The sequence below is a fragment of the Nomascus leucogenys genome, chromosome 8 (genome assembly GCF_006542625.1).
Source record: "Nomascus leucogenys isolate Asia chromosome 8, Asia_NLE_v1, whole genome shotgun sequence".
Lineage (NCBI taxonomy): Eukaryota > Metazoa > Chordata > Mammalia > Primates > Hylobatidae > Nomascus > Nomascus leucogenys.
This window is the reverse complement of record NC_044388.1, coordinates 66,839,838-66,853,969: the sequence shown is the minus strand read 5'-3', so window position 1 is coordinate 66,853,969 and position 14,132 is coordinate 66,839,838. Positions and strand designations below refer to the sequence as shown.

The 14,132-nt window shown below is 40.8% G+C and overlaps 1 protein-coding gene across 1 annotated transcript in view; it reads right to left on the bottom strand.

Moving 5' to 3' along the window:
- RNF144B (ring finger protein 144B) overlaps nt 1-10,975 on the bottom strand; it is an 82,092-nt gene extending 71,117 nt beyond the window's left edge. The window contains exon 1 of the mRNA XM_003263552.3: nt 10,688-10,975. The gene's annotated coding sequence lies outside the window, so the exon portion shown is untranslated. The remainder of the gene's footprint in view (nt 1-10,687) is intronic.
- Between the last annotated feature and the right edge of the window lie 3,157 nt (nt 10,976-14,132).

Below are 14,132 nucleotides of genomic sequence, written 5' to 3'. Positions count from 1 at the left end.
AACATGGATGAACCTTGAAGACATCACGCTAACTGAAATAAACCAGACAGAAAATCAAATATTATATGATTCCACTTAAATGAGGTACCTAGAGTAGTCAATTCTGAGAGATAAAAAGAATCGAGGTTACCAGGGGCAGGTGGGAGGGGGAAATGAAGAGTTACTGTTTGTGGGGGTTTTTTTTCCTAGAGACAGGGTCTCTCTCTGTTGCCCAGGCTCGAGTGTGGTGGCACAATCATAGCTCACTGCAGCCTCGAACTCCTGGGCTGACATGATCCTCCCCACTCCACCTCCAGAGTCAGCGTATGCTTCCTCACCTGGCATGTTCAACAGGTACAGAGTTTCTGCTTGGGATGATGAAATAATTGTTTTCCTCATTTTATAGATTAATTGTGGTACTGATAAGTTAGGTAATCTGCCAAAGTTCTCAGAGCTTGTACATGGCAGAGCAGAATACAATCCTCAACCTTGAGGCCACCAAGCCCAGTGCCAGATCCATTACACCAGAGCTGCCTTACATGGATATCACATGGACAGATGAGCAGAGAAAGGAAGGAGGAAGAGGGACAGAAAGAGGAAAAGAGAGTTGAAGTCCATGACTACAGCTATCCTTAAGGTCCCTGAAGCTGCACAGGAACAAAATTTGTCTCCCCACACAGCATGACCATGGGAAAAGATGTCTTAAGACTGAAAAATAAAAACTACAGCCGAAGTTCTTCTACTAGATTGTTTTTGTTCTGAATCTTTATCTTTAAAAGAGACTAAATAATTGTGAAAATAATTTCTCTACATATTCATATTTTATATCACATCAGGAAATTTCATGTTCTGATTAAACAAAAGCAAAATCATATAGTTCCTACTATTTTTAAAGAGTGGCCAATTCTAATAAATTCTGCCATAGAAATAATTGCAAATACACCTCCCCCTACAAGAACCAAGCTCTTTTCCTCTTAATTTTCGGACAAAAGAAACTACATGTAATCATTTGCTACCTAGTTCCAACAATAGCTTAAGTCTCAATATGTAAGTACAAAAGTACTAAAACAAGTAGGGGAAAATCAAATTCAATTAGATGGAAAGGAAAAAAATAAATGAGATATTTGCTTGTCAATCTGTCCACATTCACTTTCTTAATGTCATACCAGAAAGTCAACAATTACTAACTCTAGCAACCTGAAGCATTTAAGGTTTTTCACCTATTCCCAGTACTCAGTACCAGAAAACCTGATTCAAAATAATTAAATAGGTAGCTAACTAATGGTTAGTTTCCATGTGGAAGACATGGTTTTTTCTCAGCAAATGCCCGATAAAGTTCAAGACACAGCGTTATTCCATTAACTACTGAGGAGCTGTCATTCAAGAGCAAATTAAATTCAAATAGACCTGCACGTCAAATTCAGGATTTTGAGTTTCTTAAAAAAAACCTCTCTTTATGATAAACAGGGGTAAAAATGAATGACTTTACCTTTTCCTTCCTCCCAGTTCATGCTTAAACAACTATCATTAGCTTGCGTCTCCAATACTCCCCGGCTCATGGCACAGTCCCACCAACTTCCCCATCTGCTGTCTTCTCATCTCTACATTCTCAACACTGCTTCACTGCTTATGCAGCCTATTCTGAATTATCTTTCTTTCAAGAGAAATCCCAAGTAAAACAACAAGAAGAAACATAGGTAGTAAATGCTTCCTGAGTAGGAGAAAAGGGGTAATGACACAGGCCAGAATCATCCCACACCCCAAATGTCAAATACACTTAGCCATTTGGAGAAAGCTGGTGTGAATAGCCAATCCTGATGTTCTGACCTAGCGAGAGATCTAGGTACTCTTCAAGAAATCCAAGTATTTCTCAGTCTTACTCTATATTATTTTTTTAGAAGGAAACATTAAACAGGCCAAAGTTTTAATGTACTCTTGAAAAACAAAGACATAATTGGAAGCCTCTTAGAAATTAATTGGATACTCTTGAAAGACATATTGGATTCCTCTAATAATACCTCAATTGTTATCCATAATTGAATACCTATAATTAGATATTTCTTAGAAATAGTCTTCTTTTGAAGGTAGAACTAAAAATTATGGTAATCAAGACCATGTGAAACATAATTGTCTCTTACTATAAACAGTACATAAGTTTTTACTCCTTAAAACTAAGGAGTTACATGCCTATAGGCTATGAAGTCAGTTATAAAAAATATACATAATTTTTATAATAGAAAAACCTTTACATAGCAGAGATGCATTTTGTTTTTTTAAAAATTCCAAGCATGCCAAAAAGGCAGGACTTATGACTCAGTGACATAGAGGAAAAATGTTACATATTTCATCTCCTTGAGACGTGAAAAATCCAAAATGATTCTTCAAAAAGTGATTTATTTTTCTGTGTACAATAACACCAATACCCTAAAGCAATGGCTCTCAGACATTTTTCAAGCAATGAACTTTCAAAAAAACAAAAATCTTAGTCAAACCACCACTGTATAAAAGAGATTCAGGTAGACAAGTGCCAGCACTCAATAGTGGGTGTCCAGAGCCAGTCCCCTTGACCTTCCCCACTCAGCAGCCCCCCAGGCACCATCGCAGAAGCCTAAACCTGCACCATGCACAGATTAAAAACCAACCCTTTCGTTTTTCACTTTGGGCAAAACCAACAATGAATGTTTAAAAAATGAATGAAATGCAGTGAGCACTTCATTTAAAAAAAAAAAAAGAATATCAAACAAGAAATCCTTTCACCATTGATTCATTGCAAAACGAGCTCTTCAAGCAGTAAACAGGAGAATCCTGAAAGCCTCTGATGAATTTCCCCACACCTGAGATGCCAGTGAATGGGTCCAAGGTTTCCTTGCATTTCTTCCTTTGTGTCATATTAAGATTCACTGGTCTTCACAGCATGAAACCCCCAATAGTAGAGCCTCAGGAAGCTCACGACATTTGATAACACACTCCCAGCTCCTCCTGTCCCTCCCATCAGGCCAAACCTTCACAGGGGTGCAGGCAATTCACATCCACTCCCCTCCAGGTTTCAAGAAAAGTCTTCATTCCAGAGAGAGGCTAACTCACTCTTACTGCCTCATACCTCACATTTCTATCAAAAATAAGAAAGTGACTCGAATTATCCACCCTACCACTTGATTTTAAAAGCTAACAATTATAATTACTTTTACAGTGATTACAGATGTGACTGTGCCTCTCACTGAGTGTCAAGAACCCCTTGTGAAAGGAATTTTGGTAGAGAATGCAAGGGGCACCTTGAAATCTGACAGCTGCCTTTCAAGTTCAGGCATTCTAAGGTTGGTAGCAGGTATCACTTGCTTACATATACCTAATCATAGAACGAGACAGATTGGTTGGGCCATGTAAGGAAGGAAAGCCATTCTAAAACGTCTGAGTTTGCACTAAATTACTAGGAAAGGAGAACCAGCAGTTGTACATGCTCTATGTGTCTCTTGCACTATAAAGTGTTCATTATATGAGAAGCAAGTACTATCTGATAGGAAAGAACGGAAAGTCACCTTTTCCCTCATGTGTTTTCATTAGAATTGCCAAAGAAAGGAATACTTCAGCACAGGATGTGTAAGGAATTCTCATATTCTGCTGGTGGCCTGAAAAAGCAATCTGCTCCAAAAATGCAAACGATGGGAAAGCCAACATTCAAAGCTTTTTTTTTTTTTTTGGCGGGGGGATAGGGAATGGAGTCTCGCTCTGTCGTCCACGCTAGAGTGCAGTGACATGATCTCAGCTCACTGCAACCTCCGCCTCCTGGGTTCAACTGATTCTCCTGCCTCAGCCTTCCAAGTAGATGGGATTTCAGGTGCCCACCACCACGCCGGGCTAATTTTAGTATCTTCAGTAGAGATGAGGTTTCACCATATTGATCAGGCTGTTCTTGAACTCCTGACTTCATAATCCGCCCACCTCGGCCTCCCAAAGTGCTAGGATTACAGGTGTAAGCCACCGCGCCCAGCCATTCAAAGTATTTTTAACCAATGTAGTTTATGTCTGTTTGAATATCCAAAATCAACACAGTTATTCCCTTACACAAAAAGATGGTGTAATTGGAAGGGATAATGTTTTATTAGGATTCTTACCCTAATTATTATTAGGTCACTTATCCCTAATTATTTTGGAATTTTTACATTATTATGCAGAAACTTTAAAATTTGGAGAAACTGCTAAAGCACAACTAAGGAGACTAAGAGAAATAGAAAGCTACTAAAATGAATCAACTAGATATTACTGATGCCACAGGATATTAATGTCAATAAAAATCCAGTTGATCTGCACTGAGGTCTTAATTCCAAGCTATGCTATGAAATTCTAAGAGTTACTCAAGTACAGGAGACAAAACAGAAGAGGAGATATATGAATACTCTCAACGTGTTTATATGCCTTTGTGAGACATGGAGTCATTGCTGTGAAGTAGCTAGAATAACAGATACGAATGCATAAATATGGGAAGGACGTAGCAAAGGGGAAAGTTTTCGAGAAGGGTGGGTGGTGATGAAGAAAGGCTGAAGTGTTGCCTTGTAAAATGGAGACATATTCTCGGGAAGCTAATATTCTAATAAAGCAGAAAAAAAAGAGCAGCAATCTAAAGGTCCCATCCTTCCCTTGTTAGGAAAGCTATCCCCATACCAGCTAAGAACACACCAGGCAACCAGTTTCCACTCAACACAATCTGAAAATCAGCATTATGTTGATCTTGGTACTTCTGCCCAATAGAGTGGTTTAGTTAGCTACTGGTTCCTTTTCCTAACAGGAACTATTAGTGAACCCAGTGGTACTAATTGAGTCTAGTAAAGTGCTGACCATTATCAGCCATTAGCTGAAGTTCTACCCTAAATACAATCCAAATACAATGGCAGGGTGACCTGTTGGCTGGTAGCAGTAGCAAGAGCAATGAAGGAAGCGAGGTCTTATGGTAGACCTCCTTTGTGGCCAGTGTTGTAGCTCTACTCTCTGCTTGCATCTCCAACCAGCTCTCTGGTCATTCAAGGACAAGATGAACCAGCGTACATTCTTTCAATCAGAAAAACAGTTCTAATGCATGCCCTAACCTAAGAGGACACGAACAAATGGAAACATAGGCTGCCCCTCTCATAGTCAGGGAACTGCAATTACTCAAATATACTGTATATCTATTAATTACTTTTTTTTTTTTTTGAGATGGAGTCTCACTCTGTCTCCAGGCTGGAGTGCAGTGGCGCGATCTCGGCTTGCTGCAAGCTCTGCCTCCTGGGTTCATGCCATTCTCCTGCCTCAGCCTCCCTAGTAGCTGAGACTACAGGTGCCCGCCACCACGCCCAGCTAATTTTTTGTATTTTTTAGTAGAGACGGGGTTTCACCATGTTAGCCAGGATGGTCTCGATCTCCTGACCTCATGATCTGCCCTTTTTAAAAGAATAATGCTGAAACCCAATGAGTACATACATGGTATTACACGTAAGTTGTCATTATTTGAAAAAACGAAATAGATTAGAAAATACCCTCTAGCATAAACAAACCCAGGAAACATTTAGGTCTTAGACATAAGAAAGTAAATATTCACCTATTTAGGCTCTGTGAGGTGGCAGTATTGTATCACTGTGCCTCCTGTGGTAGAGAAGAGGACTTCTGTTTTCTCTCCACTGTTTCATGGCTTAAAGTGCTCAAAAAGCACTTTATTTAGTCTATACTTTCTTAGTTTTAACATCGTCATCTCAACAGTTTCTAGGATGGCAATGAGATCACAACTTTGTAACTTGGAGACTATTAATCTTCTAAAAATGGAACTGATATGCAGATATAGCCCTATTAACCTTTTTGTGGGTTAAAAAAAAAAGCAGGCACTTCACCAGGAACGAGAAGCATCTTAAAGTATTAGCAAGAACTGTTTTCCAAACAATCTCTTTGCTGCTTGAAATTAGGTTATGAATAAAGTCTGTTACAACTAATTTAGTGAGATCTAATATTTTTTCCTACAAAATATATATTGGTGCTGATGTCCAAGCATGGCCAACAATGTACATGATGTTGTGATAAGCTAACTCCAAATCCTACAGAGGACAGAACATCTGGCACATCCAGTTTTTTGTTTTTTGTTTTTTTTTTTTTTGAGACGGAGTCTCGCTCTGTCACCCAGGCTGCAGTGCAGTGGTGTTATCTCAGCTTGCTGCAAGCTCCGCCTCCCGGGTTCACGCCATTCTCCTGCCTCAGCCTCCCGAGTAGCTGGGACTACAGGCACCTGCCACCACACCTGGCTAACTTTTTGTATATATATATATATTTTTTTTTAGTAGAGATGGGGTTTCACCGTGTTAGCCAGGATGGTCTCGATCTCCTGACCTCCGTGATCCTCCTGCATCGGCCTCCCAAAGTGCTGGGATTACAGGCATAAGTCACTGCGCCTGGCCCTTGGCACATCTAGTTTTAATATTTGCAAAATGCTGCTTTTTTTTTTTTTTTGAGATGGAGTCTGGCTCTGTCCCCCAGGCTGGAGTGCAATGGCCCGATCTTGGCACACTGCAAGCTCCGCCTCCTGGGTTCACGCCATCCTCCTGCCTCAGCCTCCCGAGTAGCTGGGACTACAGGCACCCACCACCACACTTGGCTAATTTTTTGTATTTTTAGTAGAGATGTGGTTTCACTGTGTTAGCCAGGATGGTCTCGATCTCCTGACCTCGTGATCCACCCACCTCAGCCTCCCAAAGTACTGGGATTATAGGCGTGAGTCACTGCAACCGGCTACTTTTTCTTAAAAGCACATCTCTTCTTGCCTTCTCTCCATGTTCTCATTACCCTACAGGGTAAGGCCCAAGAGGTGGAAATCCATTCCCAGTTTTCCAAACAATATAAACTTATCAAAGAAGGTAGGAGTCAATATGAGAATAATAGCTCAATGATATTTTTGGCATGGCAATTTTGCATTCATCATGGTAGCTACCTCTTCAATATCACCACTGTGCCTTGCCCACTCCTGTTTTAATCAGTGGTTCCCTGCCTCCCACAATTATTCACACAGCCCTGGTAAATAATTTTCTTCCCTCTGCCTGGCCTAACAACAAAGCTCAGATGCAGGAAGGAACACCACTTAAAGGCAGGTCAGACAATGATGTAATTAACTGATCAAGGAGAAGTGGTATTTCAAAGAGCCTTATAGAGCAAGAGCCAGGCTGATTTCTTGGGTCAGGACATTACCAGAAAACCAGAGCCGCTAAAGCACGAATATCTAAATCAAAAATTTTTTTCAAATGAATAAAAGCACGTGCCACTATTACCCCCTCCTGTTAAAGTTAAAAGTTTCGTATAGAAATTTTAATTAGAAACAAATTGGAAACCAGTCTGGAAGAGGAATCTTCATCCCACCTGAGCAAAGTGCAGGTGTAGATTTTTGTATGTCTTTGCCAATTAATTTCCTATAACAGGAATTTATCATGAAGGAAACAAAGTCAACACACAAAGAACAAATTCTACACATTAGGTGCTAGGGATGTAAAGGTGATTAAACCCAGCTCCTACTTATTAAGAGCCAACTAGTTGAGGAGGTTTTCAAAGAGGATTTCATATAATCATATGCAGGAGAATGTGTGGGTTTATGGTTTCAGCCACAATCCCAACAGAGAGAAATGAGTTGTCTTGTTCTATCTTCCCAAGAAAAACAAAGAACAAGTTGATGAAGGGCTGGGACTCAAACTCGTGACTTCAAAAGATTTGGAAAACAATGGGACATGGCTTTCAAAGTATGCTTTTAATAAATACTCCAAGCCATGTGATCAGAAGTATCTCCAGCTATAAGAAAAGTCTATTTCACTTAGATTGTTGTGTTTTGAATTCAAGAAAGAGATCTGATCATAGATGAGAAGCTCCTCATTCCATGTTGCAGAAGCATTGGTCATTTTTACTCATTTTATATATAGTTATCCATTTTTTAATAACAACTACGGTATGATACATTAGGTTCCAAAGTACTCACCGACTGGGTAAATAGCAAATGCCAAAGTTAATAAAACTAAAACTTTAGTCCAAGACCTCCCACATACACCTAAAGGTAAAAATTATGAATTAAAATATTTATATAAATTAACTTAGGTGTCATACCTCTTCGGCTACTTAATAGACAAATGGTCAAGGTAACACTACCAAGAAAATTACAATGATTGAGGTGACAAACATCAAAGTACTTTTTATAATCTGGCAAAGCAACGTGAATTCAGAACTACCACTCCAGACCCAAGTCACTTCTGAGCTTATGAGAATTTCTTCAGGACACAGACCACATCTTAGCCATCTTTATATCCCAGCATCTAACCTAGCACCCAGCAAATCATAGTCACTCAGTAGTAGTGTGCATAATTTTTCTGATTGTACATGGAGAAGAGAAAATATTAAAGGCCTGGTTCTCATCTGTATTCACTTCCAGAAATTCACAAGCTGAAAATATTGACCATTTGTTTCAGGTAAGGAGCTTCTATAAATTAAGGTAGGCACCCCTGAAAGAAATGTTTCAGAACTTAGGGGCAATGGCTACAGATACCTATTTCCCAAAGTCCAAGCAAAAAGCATGACTTGTCTGGCAGCTTGGCCCTTTTCCCACATCCAAAATAATCAGTTGTACAAAGTAGACTTAGTCCCAAAACTTCTCGGACTTTGTTCCTTCACTAACACCTGGGTTCAGCATGATTCCTGACCTCTATCTCAAACTGGAGATTTCAAACACTAAGAATTTCACTCTCCAAGAAAGTAATTCATAAAGTCAAGGCCAGGGGAAACAAAGAAGCCAGGATTAGCAGAAACACTTCAGAGAAAGGATTCTGACATACATATAAATGTTTCTAAATGTCTAAAATATTGAAATGACATTTCAAGAAGGAAATTTTAAGTGCACCTCCTCAGCTGAAAAATATTCATGCTACTGAAGAGAAAGACGTTTTTCAGGAAGTTAAATGTTCATACCAGGTAGACAAAATAAGCTGCTTCTTTCCAGAGAGCGCATACTTTTCTCTCTGCTGTAGGGTTTGGCTCCAAAAACCTGGTTCATAATCTGAGACCCGAAAACTGATTATTTTAAAAAGACATGTCTTAAGCTGACCTAGTTTGGAAGCCTGAATGCCTTTAAATTGCCAATGAACTGAAACCATTCATGAGAACGGGGCTTTTGAATGCTGAGAATGTTCTTTGGGGCTCAGCACAAAGATATTTGGCATAGATGACTGTAAATATTTATAAAACTCTGGGTAAATGGGCAGGATTTGACCACACTCAAGCCCTACTTCCAGCATAGTAGTGTAGAAGAAAGTTATCTAGGGTGATTAGTTTGGGGTTTTGGGGGGTTTTTTGGTTGAGTTTTGTTTGTTTTAAATAAAAAGCCAAGCAACCCAATTCTACTACTCAACATCTTTTTCACGTTCACATGTTTACCTTTTTTTAATCATCAAGATCATTAATTAGTCAGAGACTACTTTCGAAACTGAGGTTTCTCCCTTTCCCACTTTTCTAAGTTTATGCCCACTACAAAAATAAAAAATAAAATAAAAATGCCAGTCAAAGGAGTGCAAGGGCAGAGCAGGAGTTGTGTGAAACCACGACCTTGGATTTCATAATACAATTATCTACAAGTGGCTTTGTGGATTTGCTATAGGTTTTTCTCCCCCTCAAGATAGTTTTAGAAGTATTTAAGGCACTGCTGCCCATGAAAATGACCCAGGTTGTGAAGGAAAGATAAACTAAGGAGAAGGAGGGACTCACAGAGGGATTCGATGTAAAGGGACCAAGAGGCTCATTTCAGTGAAAGCTGCGGCAGACAGATACTCTAATTAGCCAGCAACTCAGTTAGGACTGGCTAGGTTCCTTTTGCCTCTTGCCCACACCCTAAAAACTGAGTCATCCCAAAGTTCATTTATTTTGCTTCTGGGCACAGACACCCCCTAATCTGCTTCTTCAGAAATGTTACATACATTGTCATTTAATTTATACCTCTCAATGTTCAAATAAACGTCCAGAAATGCCAAATCGGAAGAGCAGAGATAGCCCTGTTAAGAACCTCAGAGCTAATGTTTTGATAAGATACATGTGGCAGAAAGCAATATGAAACTGACAGTCTGTTATGGGAACATGAAAAAAGAACATTTCCCAGAGAAGGGAATTAATTTCTGGGAAATCTTTATGTGAGGAGTATATACGCATGAGGAGTAGACTTACAGCAGGATCCTTGAAACTCATGAGAAAAACAAAAGGTGTTCTAGAAAGAATAAGCAAAAGATACCTTTTCACTGTAGAAACAACAATCAGTTAGATTTTAACTTAAATTTGAGAATGGCTCTTGTAGAATCAGAGTTTCACTGTTTCATCAGCAATTACCCGATAAAATAAGCACTATAATGCATAATCCGAGATTATGCCAACTTTTGGTCTCCCCTTAAGACCTAGGGAGAGGTCTGGTCTAATCTTGGATTCTACAATACATTCTATTATAGAAACTGTTTTATTAGAAATGAAACTACTTTCCTTTAACAAAGGCATTTTTCTTTTAAGTTAACAGGTGTTTAAGGCATTCAGAATGAATTCAGTTCTGTATGGTTTGAGCACTAGAGACAGAAAATCGAAAAATCCTGGTGTCACAGACAGTCGCCAGTCCTTTTCCCTTAGTCCAGCAACACCATTCCGGTCTTGCAACGCCTGTAGCCTTTAAAAAGCTCGCTAAACCTACCTGGCAGGAGACCTGCGTTCCTCCGCCGCCGGGCTTCTCAGTAGCGTCCCTCGCGCTCACCGCCAGTCCGGGCTGCTGCTGGCACACCAGACAGAAGGAGCTCTTTCATTCTCTCCGTCTTTCCTCCGTTTTCTGCGGCTGACAGCTTTACACTTTGCAAGATTACAACAGGACTCGCGCTCCCAGAAGCTATGGGTCGGGAGGAGGCGGAGTCTCCGACCGCCTCCTCGCCCTGACTGGCAGCTGCGATGCCCGGGAACGTTGCAGCGCGAGCGTGGGGCACAGCTCGCCAGCAGCAGCGGTAGCAGCGCGTTTATTTATACAGGAAGCTCAGGCGCCGCACTTCCTACTTCCCATCTGGGTTGTACTTCAGCTGCAGGTGATGGCCTTAACCCTATCCGAACCCGGACGCGCTGCACAGGCTCTACTACTTGTCAGGACCTGTCTCTTGTTCTCCTGGGACCGCTGTTGCAGGAATTCAGAGCAGGGAGTGCAGGCAGCTGCCCCTAGCGCCCTTCTCCTGCCCAGACAGGGGCACTCACCTCTTGGCCTTAAGCGCCTGCTACCTCACAGGCCACCTTTCTTTATCTTCTCTCTCCTTCCCAGCTCTTTAAATCTCTTTCTTCTACTTCTAACAGCCCAGACCTGCCTTCCCACGTGACAGACAACTGTTTTATAGAAACACTTCCCATGCACATCTCATCAAAAAACAGCTTGTACCTGACTTGTCCTTGTGCATCTAATGATGAAATTAGAATACCCGTGAATCAAATCGTGAATAATCTTAGTTTACCTCATAAAATACAGACACTTCTTGATGAAACAATGATTTCACTTGAAGTGCTTTGTAACTTAACTGGTTGTACCCTCAATTAAACAAAAATGTAACAAAATAATCCAGAAGCTGTGAGGTATTGTGAAGTGCTTCCTCGCTCCAAAACCTTGGACACTTCATTTGTGTGACATTCATAATGAATCGCATACCTACTCATTCCCCATATCCCCCATAGATCACAATCACCTAAGTCTGCTGAACATTGCCATTTAGGAATGTCGCTCTGACACAGGAATCTGTGTTCACTCTGCAATCCCTCACTACTTTTGCAACCACTGTCAGGAATGTGCTTCCTAAAAGGAAGGGACTCACAGGCCCTTTGTGGAAAGGATCTGTGCACGCCAACAGGCACCATTCCAAATGACACAAGCAAACACTGCTTCTCAGCCCTCCAAGTTGAAGAAAACCTCTAGGTCAAAGTGAAGTGCTGAAGAACACAGTGTATCTACATGTGCCATGCTAGGACAGGTAGGAGGACCAGCTCACCAGTCGGGGAGGAAAAGAAAAAGGACGGGGGCAATAAGATGGTAAGAGAACCCACAGTAGGATATTTGAGCTTGAAAAGTCTTTTGGCTATTTTAGCAAATAACCTGATTTTAAAGATAAGGAAACTGGGCTGGGTGCTGTAGCTCACGTCTGTAATCCCAACACTTTGGGAGGCCAAAGCGGGGAGAGCATCTGGAGTCAGGAGTTCAAGACCAGCCTGGCCAACATGGTGAAACCCCGTCTCTACTAAAAAATACAAAAACGTAGCTGGGCGTGGTGGTGGGCGCCTATAATCTCAGCTACTCGAGAGGCTGAGGCAGGAGAATCGCTTGAACCTGGGAGGCAGAGGTTGCAGTGAGCCGAGATTGTGCCATTGCACTCCAGCCTGCGCAACAAGAGCCAAACTCTGTCTCAAAAAAAAAAAAAAAAAAAAAAGGAAACTGATGTCCAGGGAGATTTAAGAGATTGGCCCAAACCAGACACAGGCCAAGCTAGAATGAGACCTAAATCTGAGTTACATGAGGAAGGTGAATGTAAATGAAAACCATCCCAAAGGATGTCCAACCTTCAGATTTAGCAATGGCTTAGGTTCTGAGATAATCTATTTCCAGGAATTTTCTTGGTATAGTGACCATTTTGGTGGACAGGAACTAGGAAAGATAAAAAGCATCCTCTAAGAGGTTAGTTTATTCATTGGTGTTGATGCAAATCTCCTGAGCCTTTCAAAGTTCAACACAGAGTCCACTTTTCAAATTACCATTCATAAATTATAATCTCTTGTTAACAGGATAAGGGAAGAAGCTGCTGCCAATATGAATGAGAACATAGGTTAAGCATGAATAGTGCTGCCTATTATCCTAAATATTTTGCACAACTGAGTAACATCACCGCTGATTATTTTCAACCATGCAACTATGCAAATTTTTTTAATTGCAGTCAAAATTTAACAAGACTAAATAAATATGTAGAATGCTATAATATTATGTGAACAAACTCTCTCAGATCTTCCTAAGGAGTCTACAGTGTGAATGGATATTCATTCTCTGGAGCATGTATTGATCTCCTCCCAGACAAGCTGCTAGGTTCTATTAAGATAATGATATTAGACATGGTCTCCCTGTCCTCAAAGACCTCTCAATCCAGGGAAGGAGTAAGACAAGCAAATCAATTATCAGGGTACTGATAGTTGTACCCAATGTGTGAGTGATACATGATATGTGATATGATAGACTTAAGCATGATGTGCTATTGGGAGCACAGAGAAGAATAATTTAAAGGAAAGGAGTTGATGAAAAGAATCAAGTCTTCTCTGAGAAGGTGATTATATTAATCTGTTCTCACATTGCTATAAAGAAATAACTGAAACTGGGTAATTTATAAAGAAAAGAGGTTCAATTGGCTCATGGTTCTGCAGCTGCACAGGAAGCATGGCTGGGCAGCCCTCAGGGAGGTTACAATCATGGTAGAAGGCGAAGGGGAAGCAGGCACGCATGTCTTATGTGACTGGAACAGAAGCAAGGTGGGGTGGGGCAGGGAAATGCCACACATGTTTAAACAACTAGGTCTCTCAAGAACTTCTTGTCACAAAAAACAGCACCAGGAGACGGTGCTAAACCATTTATGAGAACTCTGTCCCTATGGTCCAGTTACCTCCCACCAGGCCCCACCTCCAACATCGGGGATCACAATTCGACATGAGATTTGGCTGGGGACAGAGATCCAAACCATATCAGTGATTTAAATCTGAGTCTTCAAGTAGCCCAATAGGGGTAGTAGAGAAGGGTAAACCAGGCTGAGCAAACAGCTAAAACAAAGGCTTAGACATGAGACTCTGGGTGAAGTTTTTCATAATTTGGACAGAGCTGATACATCCAGAATAAAAGAATGAGGGTCTCAGCTAGTGTAGTGACAACTACCTGGCAAAGGAAGGGAACCAATGGAGAGAGATTTCAGAAATAGAACTGAGGGAACTTGGTATCTGATTGGATGTTATATTAGTTCATTCTCACGTTGCTATAAAGAAATACCTGAAACTGGGTAACTTATAAAGAAAAGAGATTTAATTGGCTCACAGTACTGCAGGCTTTATAGGAAGCATGATGCTGGCATCTGCTTGGCCCTCTG